Source organism: Magnolia sinica, chromosome 6 (assembly GCF_029962835.1).
Source record: "Magnolia sinica isolate HGM2019 chromosome 6, MsV1, whole genome shotgun sequence".
Classification (NCBI taxonomy): domain Eukaryota; kingdom Viridiplantae; phylum Streptophyta; class Magnoliopsida; order Magnoliales; family Magnoliaceae; genus Magnolia; species Magnolia sinica.
The window spans coordinates 101,859,185-101,880,997 of NC_080578.1; positions in this window are offsets into that span (position 1 = coordinate 101,859,185).

The following is a 21,813-nucleotide window of genomic DNA, read 5'->3' on the forward strand; positions in this document are numbered from 1 at the left end:
CCGTTGCAGATAGTCAATTCATCCAAAATTTAGATTGCCTTAATGGTTCTAATCTCTGATTAATAGATTTTTATATTCTAAAATTGTATTCCAGGCTATTTTTCATTTCAACCGTTCATTTGGTGTCCATGAATCGAATAGTTAGATTAACAAAACAACATGAGATTTAGCTTGTAATCCTTCTAAGATTGTTCCACAATTTGTACGGTCGGATTATAGTTAATTGTATGGTATTGGACAATCTCATACTGCCTGCCTATCAAAGATCATACTCTTCCAATGTGTCCCAGCTTTTCTTACTTCTTAAACCCCCATATCCCAATGTACGACCCATGCTTATCTCGCTACCTTCCAATCGGTTTTCTTTTCCCATGCACTCTTTTGCACCGAATATTTCAATAGGGAAATGATCACATGCACCGCCTTCACATACAGCCTCCTCGTTCCTCGGTGACTCACCACACGTGCAGGATATCCAATCTATCCAAATGTGGGCCCCACCATGAATATAGCCTCACACTAAAATCAGGACAATCCACCCGTTGGGTGAGTCACACGTATACACTAAATCAGACCGACAAGCTGCCTGTTGATTCTGTTGGAGTGGGCTTTTTCGCGCCCATTCCTCTTCATAGTGTGGCCCGCCTTCGTACGGCTAGGATACCTCGTGTGAGAAATCTGCGGCAAAGATGGTATGGCACGTGAAGTTCACATACAGTGCTTGCATGCAAACCGTTACTCTATTCAGTATCGTATGTGGTATACCATCTCTCTCTCTCATCCCTTGGTGAGGAATATTTCCTTGAAAATGGCCTTGAGAGGTGGACCACCATATCATGGAACCGTCCAATCACAGATAACAGAGCCTTATTTGTTTATGCCAAATGGAAGATTTATATAGAGCAAAAGTAGTTAGAATCTATCTCCTTTTACGTTATTTTAAACTAGAAAACTCACCGCAAACTCCTCTAAACATTTCAACCTACCTCCTTGTATATGACCTCCTTTTGCCTATGTTCCTCCACGGCGGGACCACATGAGATGGTCCGTTGATTTGAATTTATGATCCTAACCTTTGATTTTTAGAGTTGAATTCAAGCCGTTGAAATTTTGTTACCATCGTTCTAAATTCATCTAAATACAGTCGTTCGGTCAGATTTTTTCTTAATGGTAGCTTATATGCATATATTCGAATTGCATTGATGGTTTCGATCGTCAGATCTCTCAGTAAATAGGCCCCAGTGGATGGAAACACAGGCTTGAATCTATGTCGCGATGGAGGCAAAGCGAACTCTCGTTACTGGTGTGATAGTTTACCACCATGTTTTAAGCAGGACTCTTCATCCCCTGAACGAGGAAAACACCAACCATAATGACCGTTGGATCCGTATCTTGGCCGCTAGAATTCACACTGATCGATTGCAGGTTATTGAATTCGATAGCTGATCATTCAGCTCTATCATCCATTTGACAATAATTATTCTGTTGTCTGCGTACGTCATTTACCAGTGTTTCTTTCGAGCTTGCTGTACCCATGAGACGCACTCCAATTTGTATGGTCCAGATCGAAGTAGATGCTTGCCACGTGTACTAACACCACACGTTAAAAGATGGCGGTGGCTATCACCATGGTGTTGCGTACGTATCACAAGGAAAGAGAATTGTGAGGCAACAAAAGAACTAGTTGACTTAGCCGCGGATTAGATACTGATAAGGTCAGTAGCCAAATCGCTACTGAAGTGACGTCACCAAGCTCTGTGGACCCCACGATGATGCGTGTGTTGTATCCACACCGTCCAACCATTTTTAGAGATGGTTTTATTGCATGAGAAAACAAATGAGATAGATCTAAGGTATAAATGGACCCACCACAGAAAACCGTGGGACCAGTCACATCCACCGTTGAAACATTTATAAGGCCCAACATGATTTACTTTTTAGATCCAACCTATTCATAAATTAACATAGAGATAGATGAAGTTGAAAAAAAAATATAAGCTTGATCGGAACCTTCTGTGGTCCCTAAGAAATTTTAAACGGTGGATGTCACTGTCCCCACTGTTTTCTATGGTGGGGTCCACTTGAACTTTATATCTAACTCATTATTTTTATCATGACATAAAACTATCTCTCCAAATGTATGGACGGTATGGATACAACACATGCATCATGGTGGGGCCCACAAAGCTTGGTGACGTCACTTCAGTAGCAATTTGGATACTGACCTTGTCAGTATCTAATCCGCGCCCGACTTGTGAGTTGTGAGCCCTTTTAAGTGGGTGGTGATTCCGTAGAGTTAGTGGGGCCGGAACATTGTAGAGCAATCTCTAAACCGTACACTTGGCATCACAAGTTATCAATCATAGCCGTCCATCCTGTTTCAGCTATTGTGGTGGAATGCTTGTTGGCAAAAGAGAGCAGATCAGATGTCTATAGCCATCTAATCAGGGGCACTTGATTATTGACGGTTGAAATTCAATAATATGTGTGATTATTTACTGATATGCCATCCATAAATTCACAACTAGATGGACGGCCCAGATTACTAGGAAACTCAGACACATTCTAGAGAAATGGATCTACCATATTCTGGTTCTTCTGTACGGTATCATCCGCTTCCTCTCGGAGATGGGTGTGATAACGGTGCTCGTCCAGTTGGATTGCATCTATGTCGCATTATTCTGGAATGCCTAGAAATTTGGACGGTTTTGATCATCCGAACATCTCAAAGGTCCCACTGGGCGAACTCCGGCTAAGATTGAGTGGTTCTAACCATTTGATTCGTTGAATGTTAGCTGTTGAAAATTTTCTATTCAACGGTCCATATTCAGATATAGGTTTTGATGGCCAGAATGGTTCTTCATCTTAGATTTGGTGTTACAGCCCGTCCTGTATGGAACTCATAATATGAACGGTTCTAATCATCCTCTATCTCTAGGTGTGGGCCCTAATGGGGCGATGTATGATAGCTCAGCCTAGAAATGGTGGTGACTCCTAACCGTACACATGGCACTGTTGTATGGCAATCGAGACCATCGAAACTGGCCCAATTTTGGACGGAGCACAACGTATAATTACATGGAAAAGATGATCGTAACCATCTGATGGTCACGAGTTGGATGGTCAGGATTGCTTGATCACCGTGATCTTGGAGATATGCCAGTACGTGAGTGCCACATGTTAGGATGACCTACTAGCGTGAGTCATACGGACGCGGATTGCATGGTGACCCTGCCAGCAGCGAGATCCCTACTGGTCGGTGCTGGAAAAGTTCTGTGAGCCCCACCATGATGCATGTGCTTTATCCACGCAGTCTATCCATTTTTCCGGCTTATTTTATCTTCACAAAAAGAATGAGGCCGATCCAAATATCAGGTGGACCACACCATAGGAAACAGTGATGATTAAACGCTCACCATTAAAAAACTAAAAACTTCATGGGGCCACAAAAGTTTTGGATCCTTAATATTAATATTTGTGTTTTCCATTCATCCAGGTCTATGTGACCTAAATAACAGGTTGGATGGGAATAAACATTATTGTGGGCCCTAGGAAGTTTTTAATGTTGGACATTCAATCACCACTGTTTTCCTGTGGTGTGTCCCAACTGAGATTTTAATCTGCTTCATTTTTGGGCTCATCGCCTAAAACGATATGGAAAAATGGATGGACGGCCTGGATAAAACACATACATCATGGTGAGTTGCAACTGGCAGGGTCATCATGCAATCCGTAAAATTCAATCATTGAACTAATTTCCATTTAAATACGTAACGTCTATTTTATTGTCTTTTTTGGGCCATTGATCCAAGGGTTATAATCGTTAAATCTTGAAGGGTTTTTGGAAAACCCCATTTAGTGTGCATCACAACAGATCGTTGGTTTGGACTGAAGAACCATAGTCCCAAATGAATGGAATCATGCATATCAGCAGATTGTACGGTGGATGATGAACAGGACCCTACAAATCATCTTTTTAAGGATACAGACGTCACGTATCATATAATTCCTCTTTATAGGTAGATGTGATAGTGATGCATGCTTCTACCGTCTTCGATCATCCCGAATCCACCGAAAAGACATTTTGTGGGAGCTTGTATCCGACGCGAATTTCGAATTTCCCGCGTAAATTATTGCATGCTGCCATTGCAATAAAAAATTCTGCGGCTCACACCATGAGGTGTTTGCGACATCACTCCATCCACCAAGTGGGCCACACCACATGGACATGTGGGGGTGGGAAACCTTATCAGGGCCAACCGAAGTTATGGATCGGACTCATATTTGATTTTTTATTTTTTATTTTATTTCTTTTTTCCTTTATCTTTGTGGACCTGGATGGTGCATAAACATTATGATGGACCCAAGCAAGGGTTTTGATGGTGGGTGTCCTTATTCCCTCTGTTATCTGTTGTGTGACCCACTTGAGTTTTTTTTTTTTTTAATAAATTCATAAGATGATGTCCTGACATGCATGCATGTTATAGTGGATTTCAAAGCTTTTTGGTCGCACTGGCTAGTTTTGAAGGTAATAGTTTACCACCTTGGCTTTTTTTTTTGAAGGGGGGGGGGGGGGGTGTGGGAATTCACACTTCAATGTTAGCCACTCCCACTAGGGAGTCGATACTAAGACCTCAGCGTTGAAACAAAGCATCTTTCACTCAATCTACCACTTGAGCCATAGATCAGGGTGTAGTTTACCACCTTAGCTTTAGGTGATGGCATTTTGTTAAAGATAAAGATAAATTTACATTATTCAATGTTATATGATGAATATTTTTTTTAAGAATAAAAATATCTTTTTCCAGTGGTTTCTCGAACTCTTTTAGTTTAGCATGTTATAAAAATTGAAAGTGATGTGTTCTTTTCTAAGTTTAAAAGGATTATTCCCTTTATTAGCAAGATGGAGGGGGAAAAACAAAGACAATTTTGTCCTGGGAGGAAAGTTTTCTTTAGTGATATCTTCCTATGTGTTGGTAAAGTAGTGGGGATCAAGAGAAGAGTTTTCTCTAAGGATGGTTGTTGTTTGTTAAGCCTTTTGTTGTTGGAATTTGTGCAGAATGTTATTTCTCATTTTCTATTTTTGTTGGAAAATAAATAAGTTGAATTAGTATAATATATTATTTCTTACTTTCAATATTTTAAAAAAAATAAGTAAAATAATTTTTCTACCTCTCCCCTAAGAAAGTCATTTTATCACAATAGAAGAAAAATGTATTTCTCAAGGGTCTGACTTAAATATGTCACCATCTATCTTCATCATTTACATCACATCTGCCATGTGATGTGTTCCTCGGTACCAAATGAGTCATTGTCCATTTTTAGTTGCGCTCAACATATGCCATATGTTGGGATATGGAGTTTAAAAAACTATTTAAATAAAATAAATTTAAATTGAGAAAAAGAGAAAACTTATCGGTTTATAGAAGTCGAGGCGTAACATGAGTCACTTAGCTTGAAATCGAATTTATTCTCCTTGGACAACGTCCCAAGTGTAATAGGTTTCCAGAGCAATCGACCTCCAGGACACAACGACTATATCCCGGTCCCAACGGTGCACTCACTGTACACGGGCTCAAACCACTTTGTAGTCTTAACCTGAACTACAAAACACTTAAATCATACTTTTAATATAAAACAAACTTTTTCTTATTTTTTTAAAACAAATGAGAGAAAGTCTATTTATAGACTTTGTAAAAACACCCTTTCATAAAGGGTTGTGACTATTAGGTTTAAACCCAAGTGGTGCGACTCTTAGGCTTCAAAAGACATAACTTTTCAAAATAAAAATTGAAATGATATAACCTTTCAGTGAAAAGACACATCTGTAGGGCACATGCGCACCTATGGCCACAGCCATGGTCCATCTTAACGGATATTTTGAAACACTTAATTATTTTAAAATAATTTAAAATACAACAATCCCCCACATGTTTCAAAATTTTTTACATTTGGAGTTAAGATGGAAGAGTTGTGCAATGGTGTCGGTGTCACCATAGACTTGAACCAACATTAGAGTAAACATGACAGGTCTACTGGAATCAGGTGACAACATAGTCTTGAACCTGATTCCTTTTGATGTAGATCACAAGTACATGCCACTCACACAACTTTTTCGCTACAAGTGATTCTGCGGTTCGGTGCATTTCGGTCATACACCATTACCTGGATTTCATGAGTACTCTAGAGAATTCGCTTAGATTCTCATAGGAAGCGGCCTCCACCTCCACACCCATATAAGTGAATTCCATTAAGTGTATGCAGTAATTGGGTACACCACCAAATATATGTTATGGATTCATTAAGAGTTCAAAAACTCATCATTCTTCATTGTTGCTCACATTGTACACCATGGAAGGGGCTTATTTACATCAGTGCAATCGTCTACCCGTATGTTGTTGTTTACCCATTGAACCTATTTAATAGGATTTCTACTCGTATAAGTTGGGTTGCTAACACTAGTAGCTCATATATTAGGCTCAGCCCCATTCCCTTCGATGTATCATTGACTAATCTTTTAGATAGTCACTTGATTAGAGGATTTATGGCCCGTAGGCCTTTTACCTCCACCCATCTTTACTCCGTCAGGCTTTCTTCTCATACGAGTTTGGCCATGTCTTAGTCTCATTATGGCTAATCATCCTTTCAGATCAGCTAGGGATCATCGTATTGGCAAGTTATTGCCGCACCAACTAGCTACTCATAAATGAGCCTCTGCATAGACTGATTCCTCCTTTTGCTCCTCAATCAAGTCTTTGGCAGTCAGTTGCAGCCTCTTTGATTATTCATATGTCAAGCCAAGGCATACTGAACTCATTTCTAATCTCACAAAGCTAATAATTACGACTCCATCAAGCAACAGATACTAAGCATCACTTTTATTATGATAGTTGTCATATCACCGGCTCTGAATACAACCAACTTTCTTAGCCCTAAATGTACTCTTACCATTTAACCAACTTCACTAACCCAACTTATTGTATCTACAATATAAAGAGGCTGGAGTAATCCGTCATGCATAGACATATGACAACTAAAATAGAGTATAACCTTCATGTAATCATATTGCAACATTATCATATTATCACATGTTCCCTAACACATAAAAGGTTGACCAATTTATCAACTAGTGATTAAAATTCAATGCAATCAATGGATATTTAGCAATTGAATATGAAGGAGAAATGTTCAAGTTCATTATCAAGTATCTTAATCAATGGATTGAACAATGAGCTCCATATGTGCATAAGTTTGGCCATTAGATACATTTGTTGATGGTAGAACAACACAGTTCATTACATAAACTTATAGTCTCATATAAATACCAATCTCAAATGTCCAAATCTAACCTCTAATGAGAATAGAACATAACCTAAAAATTTCATTGATCCAACAATCATCTTATGAATTTAGACCAATACCAATATTCTTTCTACCATTCATTTGATGGCTACTAATTTAATCATTAAAATATACAATATGTTTAATTACAGACATCTTGTCTCAAAGACCTACACATCAACGTCAAACATGTGTATATTGATCCATAACATTCAACATATAGTTTCTTTAGTATAAATCTTCAAATTTATCTCAACCCATTTATCAAATATAAATTGACTAAACTTGCATTTCATGCGTTAAGTGGTTTATGCATCCGAGTGCACCCCCATAATTTCAAATTTAACTTTAATAGATATATCTATGGCCCACCTGATAAATCTATTAAGAAAAATTTTTCGTAGGAACCATCATATGAATTAACTAACATATGTCTTAGGTTGGCATATGATCGGATGGAATTAACATTTCCACTACCTTTCTAAGTAAGTAATATTGTCTAAAAAGTATGGTGAACGATGCCAAAAGTGAATGTAACTTGTCTCATAAATTAGGCTTATACACTCGTCACCCTATCAACAACTTTATGTATAAGATCAATAATATGAACCGTTTATAAAAAAACAGCAATAAGTTTGTTAAATAGTTAAGTGAAATGTGTCGATGGTCTGTCTGTTATTAGACCCAATATTCTATAATATAACTTTCTACATATATAATAAAATATAAGTCATAATTATCATTGAATTAAGACACATTCACTACTAGTCCATTTGATAAATTCAAGCTAACCATTGCTTCATGGTAAGTGAAACTCCAGAGATATGAGCATTCATATAATGTGAGTTATTAAGTACTTAATATTCATAAAAGTAACACACATACAAAATCTAGACTTTTATCTATTGGGCCTGCAAAAGGTAATATTTTAAGAATACACTGGCCCAATCATCCCACATGGGCTAATATAATATTTGTATGGATCTATAACTTTGAAATATTGTAATGTATCTAAGTACATAACCCTCACAATTTAAAATCTTTATAAATGAAATTTTTTCCACATATGTAAAATTGCTGAGTGTTTATGTATCAAGTTTCATACAATGTCTAATATTTCATCTTATAATAGGAAGACTATATTTTGTACATGTGACACATGGATACAAGATTCAAACATATCAATCATAAATCCACATAGGATGGATCAAAGGTCACAAGATACATGCAATGATACAAAAGGAATAATGTACATTATCTATAGATATACAGTGATAGATGGGCCCATAGTTTGATAAACTTGACCATTGATTTGATCAAGTTCAATATAGCATACTCATTTACTCCTTGTGTGGACTCATTATTATAAAGGTCATTCATACCAATGGTTAGTTCACGTTATAACTTAATTTTTTAGGTCACTATAAATACAAAAAATGATCCACTAATGAACTACTCATGTTACAAACATATGTGCAGTGACGCCTTAGTATGTAACCGTGCATTCTATTGCATTTTTAAAGATCAATATCAATATAGCTATTCATTCTATGCACATCAATCACACAAAAATCAACTCTTTAACATGCACTTGATCAACACCAGTGATATAGTAGGCTCCATTTTTTCACAATTCAGACCATGCACTCTTGTGCTACCAATCATCAGTCGCCATCAAATATCTTTCCAAAATCTCCTATCATAAAGTAGACAGTAAACTATCCACTTACAGTCTATAAGTTGAACATGTAAGATTGTCCAATGGAAGAATAATTTGGTGATACACATTATACATTGTCCGGCATATTAATTGAATAGTCTTGATCATAAAAAATTGGGCCTGGATTAAATTATCTAAAGACATATATCATATAAAATTATAGATTGCATGTGTATGAACCACAGTGATCTATTAAAGTATTAAAAGGTTGCTTAAGAGAGGAAACTTATAAAATTATAAACCCATGAGCAATTAAGATAGATGATTCTAACCATTCACTTCATTTCCGCTGAACAAGTGATTAGAGTATCAGTTCATTATTTATTTTTATTTTTATTTTTTACACCCCTTTGGATTTGAGCCATTTCCACCTATTTATTTATTTATTTAATGAGATTGTCCAAGAAATCTCATTATTGGGACATTCAAGTCTTTCCATATTTGGCGATTTTGTTCCCATTTGAGGTCCATCAGATCAGTGGATTAGATCAAGGGTCATCAGAATGCCGTTTGCTCTTATGCAACATGTCAAGTTTATATAAAACTATTATAACCACCAAATGCTCCTTGTTAGAACCCTTAAGGGTTGCACTAACTTGAAAATGATGGGAAGACGCATAATTAACAACTACATTTCTCAATACTAAAAATTTTATTTCTGGCACATACGTGACGGATTTAGATCCATCAACCGGTTGACTGTACAATGAATATTACCCATCCGCATGTGAGCAACTAGCAGACTTATGAGATAGTGACCACACCATCGACCTATCAAGCCCATTTTAAAAGATACTTTGGAATATTGCATTTTTAAGTTTCTTTCACATTTTTTTTCAAAGTTTTCTTTTTAACCATGTATGGTGGTCTACAAATAAGAATTCCTGATATGATGGGAATCCCAACACAAAATCTCATTTTGAAATGCATTTTGGGTTGATCTTTATTGTACATAGATGTTGAGATTAGTGTATATCCTACTCATTATGGTTCAACAGTTTGATTTATTTTCATGTGAAGGTTATGTTGGCTGAAGCTGTGAGAAAATAAATCACAAATTTTGAGATCTAAAAAGAAATGCTCCTTAATGTCATATCATGATTTTGAGAAAATCTACTAAATACAGGCTTTCTTATGAGTGAACAAGGCCTGACATTATCCAAGAGGTGGGCAGTATAGATTTCTTGGATTTTATATGTATGTGATAAAATGACATGTCTTTGGGACATAAAATCCATATTTAGGTTATAGCTCTAGTACCCAAGATAGCCTTAGCCCGACCTATCTGACAACTTGAGGATCATACTTTGTGCTAACGAGGATTACAACGAACCCGGCCAATTGTTCAGGAATCCAGGCATTTTATATATTTGATCATAGTCTAATCATTCTCATTTATAGATATCAAGATCTAAAGTACTCTAACCATTCTCAGTTGGTGCGTACATTCACTTTTGTATATGTGGTCCAAAGAACTTACATAACAAGTATCTACAAGATCTTGACCATTAGGTGAGATATGACAATTCTATTTATATGAGTCATGGCCCACAAATCGGGTTGGTGTGGTTTCATTTTGAGCTATTCCAAACTAAATAGATGCAACCGTAATTCTTAAATAGTTTTTCAAACAAATTCGATTTCAAGAATGTTGAGATATGGAGTTTAAAAAAGTATTTAAATAAAATAAATTTAAATTGAGAAAAAGAGAAAACTTATCAGTTTATAAAAGTCGAGACGTGACATGAGTCACTCAACTTCAAATCGAATTTGCTCTCCTTGGACAGCGTCCCAAGTGCAACAGGTTTTCAGAGCAATCGGCCTCTAGGATACAATGACTATGACCTAGTCCCAGCGGTGCACTCATTGTACACATGCTCGAACCACTTTGTAGTCTTAACCTGAACTAGAAAATACTTAAATCGTACTTTTAATATAAAACAAACTTTTTCTGACTTTTTTTAAACAGATGAGAGAAAGTCTATTTATAGACTTTGTAAAGACACCCTTTCACAAAGGGTTGTGACTATTGGGTTTAAACCCAAGTGGTGCGACCCTTAAGCTTCAAAAGACAACTTTTCAAAATAAAAATTGAAAGGATATAACCTTTTAATGAAAGACACATCCATAGGGCACATGCACACCTATGGCCACAACCATTGTCCATCCCAATGGATATTTTGAAACACTAAATTATTTTAAAATAATTTAAAATACAACACCATAATGCCACATGTCACCATACATACAAAATATTTCACATATGCTAATGTGCAGCACATGACATCATCCATCTTCTCTTGCACCCTACATGAACTAATGAGTCACATGTATCATTATTTATTTATGGCAGAAAAACGCCTGCATGTGATCAAAACACAAAATACAAAGGTCAAATAAAAGCTAAAAGACCAAACCAAAATAAGAGACTAGGTACAAGAATTTAGGTGGCTTGTCAATAGGTTTACTCCATGACAATAATACAGAGAGTAAGCTTCACTATAAATAAGAAAAACAAAAATATGAATACAACAAAAGAGAGCATATGACAAAACCCAGAAAAATTAGTATTGTATATACAATATTTAGGTTGTTTATGTTGTATTTTGTTTTAAAATAATATTAAATTTTGATTTTTCAATTTTTTGGTGGTTTCCCTCCACATTTAAATTTTGGTGTTTTTGAGGTGTGGGTTTTGTCCCACATCAAATTTGACAAAGAAAATTCTTTTGTTTATAAGATAGATTTTTTACCTTAGGCTTGAGCCTCAATCAAGGGGCATGTGAATTTGGTCTTGTGGGGGGGCTATGTCAATAGCTCTAATCTATGTTATTGACCACACATGCACGTGCACGCTGAGTCGTGCCGTGGTGTACCGAGCCGAGCCAAGTCCAAGTTTGAGTCTGTGTGCACGTGCGCGATGAGACTGGCTGGGCTAGGTGCGGGTCCAGTGTGAGTGTACTCACGTGGGTGTGTGTGTGTATGGGTACTCGCAGGACTTTATTTGCAAGAGTATACTCGCACTTACGCCTTTTCATTTTAAACCCGAGAGGTATGTCCGTTCCGGTTATTCACATCTATTGGGTTTAAACCCAACAGATCTAACCCTTTGTAAAGGGTGTTTATGCACCACTTCGAAGTCTATATAAGGACTTCTGTTCCAGTTTTAAAAATATGAAAATCCTTCTCTTTTATAAAACTCTCTCTGCTATTCTAGTTTAAGAATTTTACTGAGTTCATTACTAAGTCAACTCAGCACTTTCGGATTAAACTGCAAGTGGTTCGAGCCCGCGTACAGTGAGTGTACTACTGGGACCGGGTCATAGTCGTTGTATCCTGAAGGTCGATTGCTCTGGAAACCTGTTGCACTTGGGACGTTGTCCAAGGGGAGCAAATTCGATTTCAAGTCGAGTGACTCACTCACACCTCGACTCAATTCAATAAGTCATTTTTCTTAAAAACTTTATTTTTTTGTTCTTGATTTTGATAGTCTATTTAATTCAACCAAATATTTCAACAATCTTGAAATCAAATTTGTTGAATTACATAGATTATGGCTACAGTAACTGTAAATGCTTCTGCTGAGTTAGCCAAAATCGAACTGTTCGCTGGACAATACTTTAAACGGTGGAAACAGAAACTGATGTTTACATTGATTACTCTTAAAGTTTTATACATACTATCTGAATCATTTACTATATATCTTGTAAATCAAACCGAAGTAGCAGATGAAAATAATTATAAAAATTATATTCTAAACTCTTTGTCCAACGAACTATATGACATGTATGCTTCTTATGAATCTGCTAAAGACATATGGACTGCTTTGGAAAAGAAGTACATATTGAAAGATGCAGGTGCTACGAAACATTCAATTGTTAATTTCCTTCATTATGAAATGACAGACGATAAACCTGTCACTAATCAGATTCATAATTTTTAAAATTTAGTTCATGAACTATCGACAAAAGGAATTAAGTTGGATGAAGTGTTTCTGTCAGGAGCGCTAATAGAAAAGCTACCGCCCTTCTGGAAAGAATATAAGAATAGAATGAAACATAAAAAGAATGATATTTATTTGGAAACAACTATCGTACATATATGAATAGAGGAGACCAGAATCAGGGACCAAAAAGAAAATGAAATGAGATATATTCAAATGCGAATCTTGTGGAATCAAGTCAAGCAAATAATAAGAAAAAGGGCAACTGTCATAACTGTGGTAAACTTGGACATTACGCAAATGAATACAGACTCAAAAAGAAGAATGCAAATAATCAATTTAAGAAAAAAGAAAATTGCTACAACTGTGAAAAGTCAGGGCATCAAATTAAAACCTGTCAGCTTAAGAAAAACAAAGAATATCCACAGACTAATCTTACAAAAACAGACAATGAGTATGACATCATAGTAGTTATGGTGTCAGAAGTCTTTCTTGTAAATAACTTGGAGTGGGTACTAGACACTGTTGCAACTAGGCACGTGTGCAAGGATCGTAGCATGTTTACCTCCTACCAAGTATCAGGAGATGATGAACAGGTATTCATGGGTAATATTAGAACATCTTCAGTTATAGGGAAAGGAAAAATACTTCTAAAACTCACTTCTGGAAAGACTCTGATGTTGAATGATGTCGTACATGTGCCCAACATTAAAAAAAATTTAGTCTCTGGTTCGCACCTCAATAAAGCTGGTGTCAAGTTAGTATTTGATTCAGATAAGCTTGTAATGACTAAGATTGAAACTTTTGTTGGTAAGGGATACTGTAGTGATGGTTTATTCATTGTAAATGTATCCAATGATAATAATAAGAAGACATCTAGTTCTGTTTATATTATTGAACCTTTTTATCTATGGCATACTAGATTAGGTCATGTGAATATAGTATCTTTGAAGAAAATGAAAAGATTAGGTTTATTATCTAATATATTTAATGAAGAATTTGAAAAATGTAAAGCATGTGTAGAATCAAAATTTATTAGAAAACCCTTTAAACGAATAGAAAGATCATCTATTCTATTAGAGTTAATATACAGTGACTTAGCTGATTTTAGAAATCACATGTCTAGAGGAGGAAAAAGATATTACATAACTTTTGTAGATGACTACTCTAGGTTCACTAGAGTCTATTTGTTAAGGAACAAAGATGAATCTTTAGATGTTTTTTCTAAATACAAAATTGAAGTTAAAAATTAATTAAATATAAAAATTAAAAGACTTAGAACAGATAGAGGATGTAAATATGAATCTTTTCAATTTAGAGAATTATATGGAAAGAGTGGAATAGTTCACGAAACTACAACTCCTTATATACCAGAACAAAACGGAATAGCAGAACGTAAGAATAAAACTCTAAAGGAGATGATGAATGTTATATTAAATAGTTCAGGCTTACCCTCAAATATGTAGGGAGAAACAATTCTGTCTGCTTATTATATCCTAAATAGAATTCCTTTTAGATCTTTTGAACAAACACCTTATGAACTTTGGAAGAATCATATTCCTAGTTATAAATATATTAAAGTGGGTGTCTTGCTAAAGTAGGATTGTCTGAAACTAAGAAAAGAAAGTTAGGCCCTAAAACGATCGACTATATATTTATAGGTTATGCACAAAACAGTGCAGCATACAGGTTTCTAGTTTTAAAAACTAAGGATAATATTTTAGATCCTAATACAATTATAGAGGCTAGGGATGCAGAATTCTTTGAGAACGTATTCCCTATGAAATCTAAATCTATAGGAATAGAGGAAGTCAATGAATCAGATATCGCGTCTACTAGTAAAAATGCTTACGAGAAAGCAGTAGAAGAAATACAACCAAGAAAAAGTACTAGGGTTAGAAGAGAAACTAACCTAGGAAATGATTTTTTCATCTTTTTAGTAGAAGATGATCCTACAACCTATACAGAAGCTATTAACTCTACAGATGCAACCTTTTAGAAGGAAGTAATAAATGATGAGTTGGAATCTATAATATCTAATAACACTTGTGAACTTATAAATCTACCACTTAGAAACAAACCAATAGGCTGTAAATGGGTGTTTAGAAAGAAACTAGAACCAAATGAAACTATATATTGATAAGTTTAAAGTTAGGTTGGTAGCGAAAGGCTTTAAATAAAAGGAAGGAATAGATTACTTTAATACATATTCCCCTATAACTAGAATTACAACAATTAAAGTCTTAATAGCGATAGCCTCCACATATAAACTGGTGGTACACCAGATGGACGTTAAGACAGCTTTTCTAAATGGAGACTTAGAATAAGAAATATATATGGAGCAACCTAAGAGTTATAAAATATCAGGTAAAGAAAAAAAAGTATGTACACTAATTAAATCACTATATGGTCTAAAATAGGTTCTCAAACAAGAGCATGAAAATTTTGATGGTGTTTTAAAATCAAATGGTTATCATATGAATGATGTAGATAGATGTGTATGTAGTAAAATTTCTGAAAATGATTATATTATTATATGCCTTTATGTTGATGACATGCTTATTTTTGAAACTAATATTAAATTAGTTAATGCAACTAAGAAATTCTTGTCATCTAAGTTTGACATAAAAGACTTAGAAGAGGCTAGTGTAATCTTGGGTATTGAAGTAACCAGGAAATATGGTGTTATTATATTATCACAATCTCATTATATTGAAAAAATATTAAGAAAGTTTAACCATTTTGACTGTTTACCTGTCAGTACTCTTCATGATTATAGTGTGACTCTCATAAAGAATACAGAAAATAGTGTGTTTCAATTGGAGTATTCCAGAATAATTGGTAGCCTCATGTATCTAACAAACTGCACTAGAACAAACATAACTTTTGCAGTAGGAAGGCTAAATAAATATACATATAACTCTAAAAAAGAGCATTGGAATGCCTTATCTAAGATTTTGAAATACCTAAAAGGCAGTATAGCCTATGGTTTACATTATAATAGTTATCCTGTTGTATTAGAATGATATAGTGATGCTAACTAGATTAGTGATTCAGATGATACAAAATCCACTAGTGGATATATCTTCACATTGGGTGGAGGAGCAGTCTCTTGGAAGTCTACCAAACAGACATGAATCCTCGATCGACTATTGAATCCAAGTTTATTGCCTCAGAAAAGGCTGGATCAGAAGCTGAGTGGCTTAGAAATCTCTTGGCTAATATACCATTGTGGCCAAAACCTGTATCGGTCATGTCTATTCATTGTGACTGTCAAGTAACTATAGCGAAAGCAAAAGGTAAAATATATAATGAAAAGAGCAGGCATATTACACTCAGACACAACATAGTGAAACACATGTTGCGTGATGGAGTCATATCTATTGACGTTGTGATGTCAGAAAAGAATCTAGCAGATCCTCTGACCAAATGACTATATAAAAGGTTAGTCAATGATACATCGAAGGAAATGGGACTGAGCTTAATATATGAGCTGCCAGTGTCGGCAACCCAACCTTTACAAGTGGAGATCCCATGAGATAGGTTCAATAGGTAAATAACAAGACACGAGGTAGACGATTGCATTGAGTTATATGAGCCCCTTCTATGGTGTACAGTGCGAGCAGCAATGCAGAAGGATGAGTTTTTAGAACTCTTAATGAATCCATAGTCATATATTTGGTGGTGTATACGATTATTGCATACACTTGATGGAATTCACCTATATAGGTTTGGAGTGAAGGCTACTTCCTATGAGAATCTAGGTGAATTCTCTAGAGCACTCATGAAATCTAGGTAATGGTGTATGGCCGAAACGCACTAAACCGCAGAATCACTTGCAGAGGAAGAGTTGCGTGAGTGGCATGTACTTGCGATCTACATTAAAAGGATTCAGGTTCAAGATTATGGTATCACAGGATTCCTTTAGACCTGTCTTGTTTACTCTAATGTCGGTTCAAGTCTATGGTGACACCGGCACCATTGCACAACTATTATACTTTAATCCGAAAGAATTTTATTTTAAAACATGTGAGAGATTGTTGTATTTTGTTTTAAAATAATATTAAATTTTGATTTTTTAAATTTTTGGTGATTTCCCTCCACATTTAAATTTTGGTGTTTTTGAGGTGTGGGTTTTGTCCCACATCGGATTTGACAAAAAAAATTCTCTTGTTTATAAGATAGGCTTTTTGTCTTAGGCTTGAGCCCCATTCAAGGGGGCATGTGAATTTGGTCCTGTGAGGGGCTATGCCAATAGATCTAATCTATGCTATTAACCACACACACGAGCGCGCGCCGAGCCGAGCTGTGCCGAGTCCGATTCTGAGTCTGAGTCCGTGTCCATGTCTATGTCTGTGTCCGTGTCCGTGTCCAAGTGCACTACGGGACGAGATGAGCTGGGCGCGGGTGCGAGTGTGGGTGCGGTGTGAGTGTACTCACGTGGGTGTGTGTGTGTATGAGTACTCGCGGGACTTTATTTGCGATAGTATACTTGCACTTGCGCCTTTTCCTTTTAAACAAGAGAAGTGTGTCCATTCCGGTTGGTCGCATCTGTAGGGTGCTTATGCACCACTTCGGAGTCTATATTAGGACTTCCGTTCCAATTTCAAAAATACGAAAATCCTTCTCTTTTATAAAACTCTCTCTGCTATTCTGGTTTAAGAATTTTACTGAGTTTATTATTGAGTCAACTCAACACTTTTGGATTAAACTGTTAGTGGTTCGAGCCCGCATACAATGATTACACCGCTGGGACCAGGTCATAGTCGTTGTATCCTGGAGGTCGATTGCTCTGGAAACCTATTGCACTTGGGACGCTGTCCAAGGGGAGCAAATTCGATTTCAAGCTGAGTGACTCAATCACGCCTCAACTCAATTCAATAAGTCCTTTTTCTCAAAAACTTTATTTATTTTTATTCTCGATTTTAATAGTTTATTTAATTCAACCAAATATTCTAACAGTTTAGATCCTTCATCTGCCGTGAAGAATCGGGCCACATCTGATGGACAGGCTGGATGTGACAAATAGACCACGTGGGCCACAGTTTTGGCCGGTACCACTATGACCGAACCTAATGATTAAAAAAAAAAAGGGATTTTCCCAAACACTAACCCATCGAACATTCTTCTTTCCTTTCCTCTAATAAAAAGCGATCACACTTTATGGCAGTGGGCCTTTTTCTTTAAGAAAAAAAAACAATAACAGTTAGGGGAGTGGAATGGACAATAATACCAAGGGCTTAGATTCTTCCCATCTTTCAAAAGATGGCCAATTACTCTTTATTTTCTAGAATTAGATTTGCATCAGCAATGACGAAATACCATGTTCCATATATTCTTTGCATGGTGTGTTCGGTCATGGATTCTGTCTCCCTTTCTGAAAGGTTGACACGTGGTTCCTGTCCATCGGAACATATGGCCCAAAGATTGGACGCTTGGGATTCCTAGATTGGCTAAGGTCTGGTTGGGAAAAGAAAAAGGGAAATGTTTTAAGAATTGAGAGCTCCTATGATTGGCAATCCAACCACCATGGGAAGCAATTTTCATCCATCGGATGCGATGATGTAAATAGGAATTAAGGGATGCAGATTGCATGCTGACACTGCTTGCTACTGGACGGTGCCCTGTGGGCCCCACCATGATGTATGTATTTATCCACACCATCCATCCATTTTGGATCATTTTTTTAGGGCATTAAAAAAAAAATGAGGCAAATCCAAATCTCAGGTGGACCACACCACACAGGGAACAGTGGTGATTGAACGCCCAACATCATGAAAATGAGCTGGCAAAATAGATGTATAGTGTGGCTAAAACACATACACCATGAAAATGAGCTGGCGAAATGGATGGACAGTGTGGATAAAACACATACATCATGGTGGGGCCCACAGCACCGTCCTTGTGTCCATATGCATTGTGCATCCCAAATTAACTGGACATTAGCCTTGATCCACGGTTGAGATTGCATGGAGTCGAGACTAACTCTCCATGTGTGTGTGTCACATCTGAAAACCTCTCTTTAGCTTTTGGATGAAATCATAATTAAGAGTATGAGAAATAATAAATGCCATGGGGAAGTGTAAGACCTAAAAAAAGGGAATCATACATCCAAATTTTAGATGCAATTGGTTGCATATGATAATCTCTCTCATCATCATCATCATCATCTTGAAACATCTATTTGATAGATCTCACGATGATTTGTTTGTGATTCCAAAGTATCACTTTAGTTTAATGATTCTAACCATATAACTTACGGCTCGTAAATAAGACTTATAGCTCGTAAATAAGAGAGGATTGTAACAACTTGACCCCATTCAAAATGTTAGGATCATGGAATACTCCTATTGAATGACATATGCAACGGTACTATTGATTAAACCAGCCTTATTGTTGATCGGACATCCCACGTGTCATTCAAAAAGTTTAAGAATGTTATGAAAAATCAAGCTAACTTGTGTGATTAGTTGAGCATACCAAAGAAAAGAGGAGAGAGACATACACCCTTATTTTTATGAGGTCCATCGAGATGATTATATAAAATCCATTCCAACCATCACACCAAAACATTATCCTAAGGCCTAAAAATTAACTCCATCCGTGATTCGGAAAATTATATGGAGGGTGAGCATTGTCTCATATAATCTTTTCAATCTTATGGTCTACCTAAATCATGCCTAACATGGGATAGATTTCACATAAATACCAACGTGGGGGCTACTAAGGCATGCGACCTTTACTTCTTGCCATTTGTTTATTACCATTAATTAATCACCAATTTTAAAATGAGTGGACTTCCAAATGATTGGACTAGAGAGTTTCTTACTACAAAAATCAGAGAAGGTACTTGGCCTCTTTCCATGCTAAATAAGATGTGATTCCTTCCTTCCCTACTCTCCCATGCATAAAAGGAAAAAAAAAAAAAAACGAGAGAGAGAGAGAGAGAGAGAGAGAGAGAGCATGTGTGGTGAGGAAAGATCCAGCTATTGATCATAAAAAAAATTCTTGGATCGCGTGCCTTGTGGGCCCACCAATGAGTTGACCATCATGATTTTTGGACGTGGCATGTTCGTAGCAGACCAAACCTGAGCTCATGGTCAGGTTTGGTCCACTAATCAAATAGATTATGAGAAAAATGAACGATTAGAAAACAAGTTCATGGTCGAAATTCAAAATACATGTATGGCCCACTTAATAAGTCCACTACCCTGATTGATTTTCATTATATTGGCATGTCTCAGGGGACACTACCTAATGAATAAACGGCCCAGATTGTGCACAGTTGTATTTTTTGGGAAGGAAGAGATGGAGTACTTGGCTTTTTCTTTACAATCTTTGGTAAAAACTCAAGTCCCTGATCTAGTTATTGGGGGCTTTGTAAATGGGAAGTTATATGATACTCAGGCAAGTGACCACTTGATACGCAGGCTCTCAGAAATTGTAAAGATGGAATGCATTAACCCAAGTTAAGCCAGCTAAATTGTCGTCACCAAGTTACAGCCCAAGTTCGGATTGGTTGACCACATCCTAATCTCTGATTTGTGGGCACCTGTTTGTTAAAATAGGACCATTGGATATTTTTCATTGTCAACCGTCCAAACGTACACTTAGCTACAATTATTTACTCTGTTTTTTGCACTTTGGTTCAATGTGACAATCTCTCATATTTTAAATTTTTCACAAAATATTAAGCTGCTTTTGGTTGCACCAAATATCATGATATGTCATGATCTAGTCTAATTTATTGCAAAATGTCAAGAAATTTCATGATATTTAAAGCAACGAAACGCTCCCTAAATCAAATGATATTATCCTAGATTTTCAAAATCTCAACAATTTTTGTTTGCAATTTCATCGTGAAATTATTAAGACTTAAATAGAGTGTTGTGTTAATAAGAGTAAAAAAAACAAGGAATTAGTTAAGATTGCTAACCAAAAAGTTTCTTAAAACGACTACTTCCAATATCATGGGCTAATATTGCATGTGCAGAGAAAATGAGAAAGATGTTGCCCATCAAATTCAAGTTGGGTAAGAGAAATGGAAATGTGCCTCTAAAGTTTCATGTAATTTTCATGTCTCACTCAAATTAAAATAGGATAGCTATAAAACTAGCTAGGGCTAAAATATTGGACAGTTAAAGAACAACATATTCAAAGAATGAGTGTAATTGAAATGAGAGTGTTGAGATAGATGTGTGGCAAAATAAGGAAAGATTGAATTGGAAATAAATGCATTTAAAGGAACTAATGCATAGTGTGAGTCTTACTCATGCCTTAGTGGTAGACTAACAAGAGTTACAGCTCGAGGTCATGGGTTCAAGTACCCATTGTGGTGAAAATCCACTATGGTATGAGTGGGTGTGTGGAGTGCAAGCATGTGTAAAAATAATAATAATAATAATAATGCATAGTGGCAATAGGATAAGAACCCAAAAATGAGGCAAAATTAAGGCTCGGAGTGGGAATTGAATGCCCACTATTAAAAACGCATAAGTCCCATACACCATAGTGGACCCCACAGAGCGCCTGCCTGGATGGATTCTGGGGGGTGGGCAGGACACAATCTGCTTTCCTAACTGAAGGTTTAGCCCTTAGTATAGCAAAACGGAGGAACATGATTCATGTAGCCGAAACAAATTAATTGAGATAACACTTGGATGATGATAATGACCACCACCATGATGCTTTTATCTTGAAAATTTGTAATTTAACCCAAAAAAAAAAAAAAGAGTTAAAATAATTCACTTCCATACTTAAAATTACATTTATTTATTTATTTACTAAAAAAACTTATTAAATTTTTATT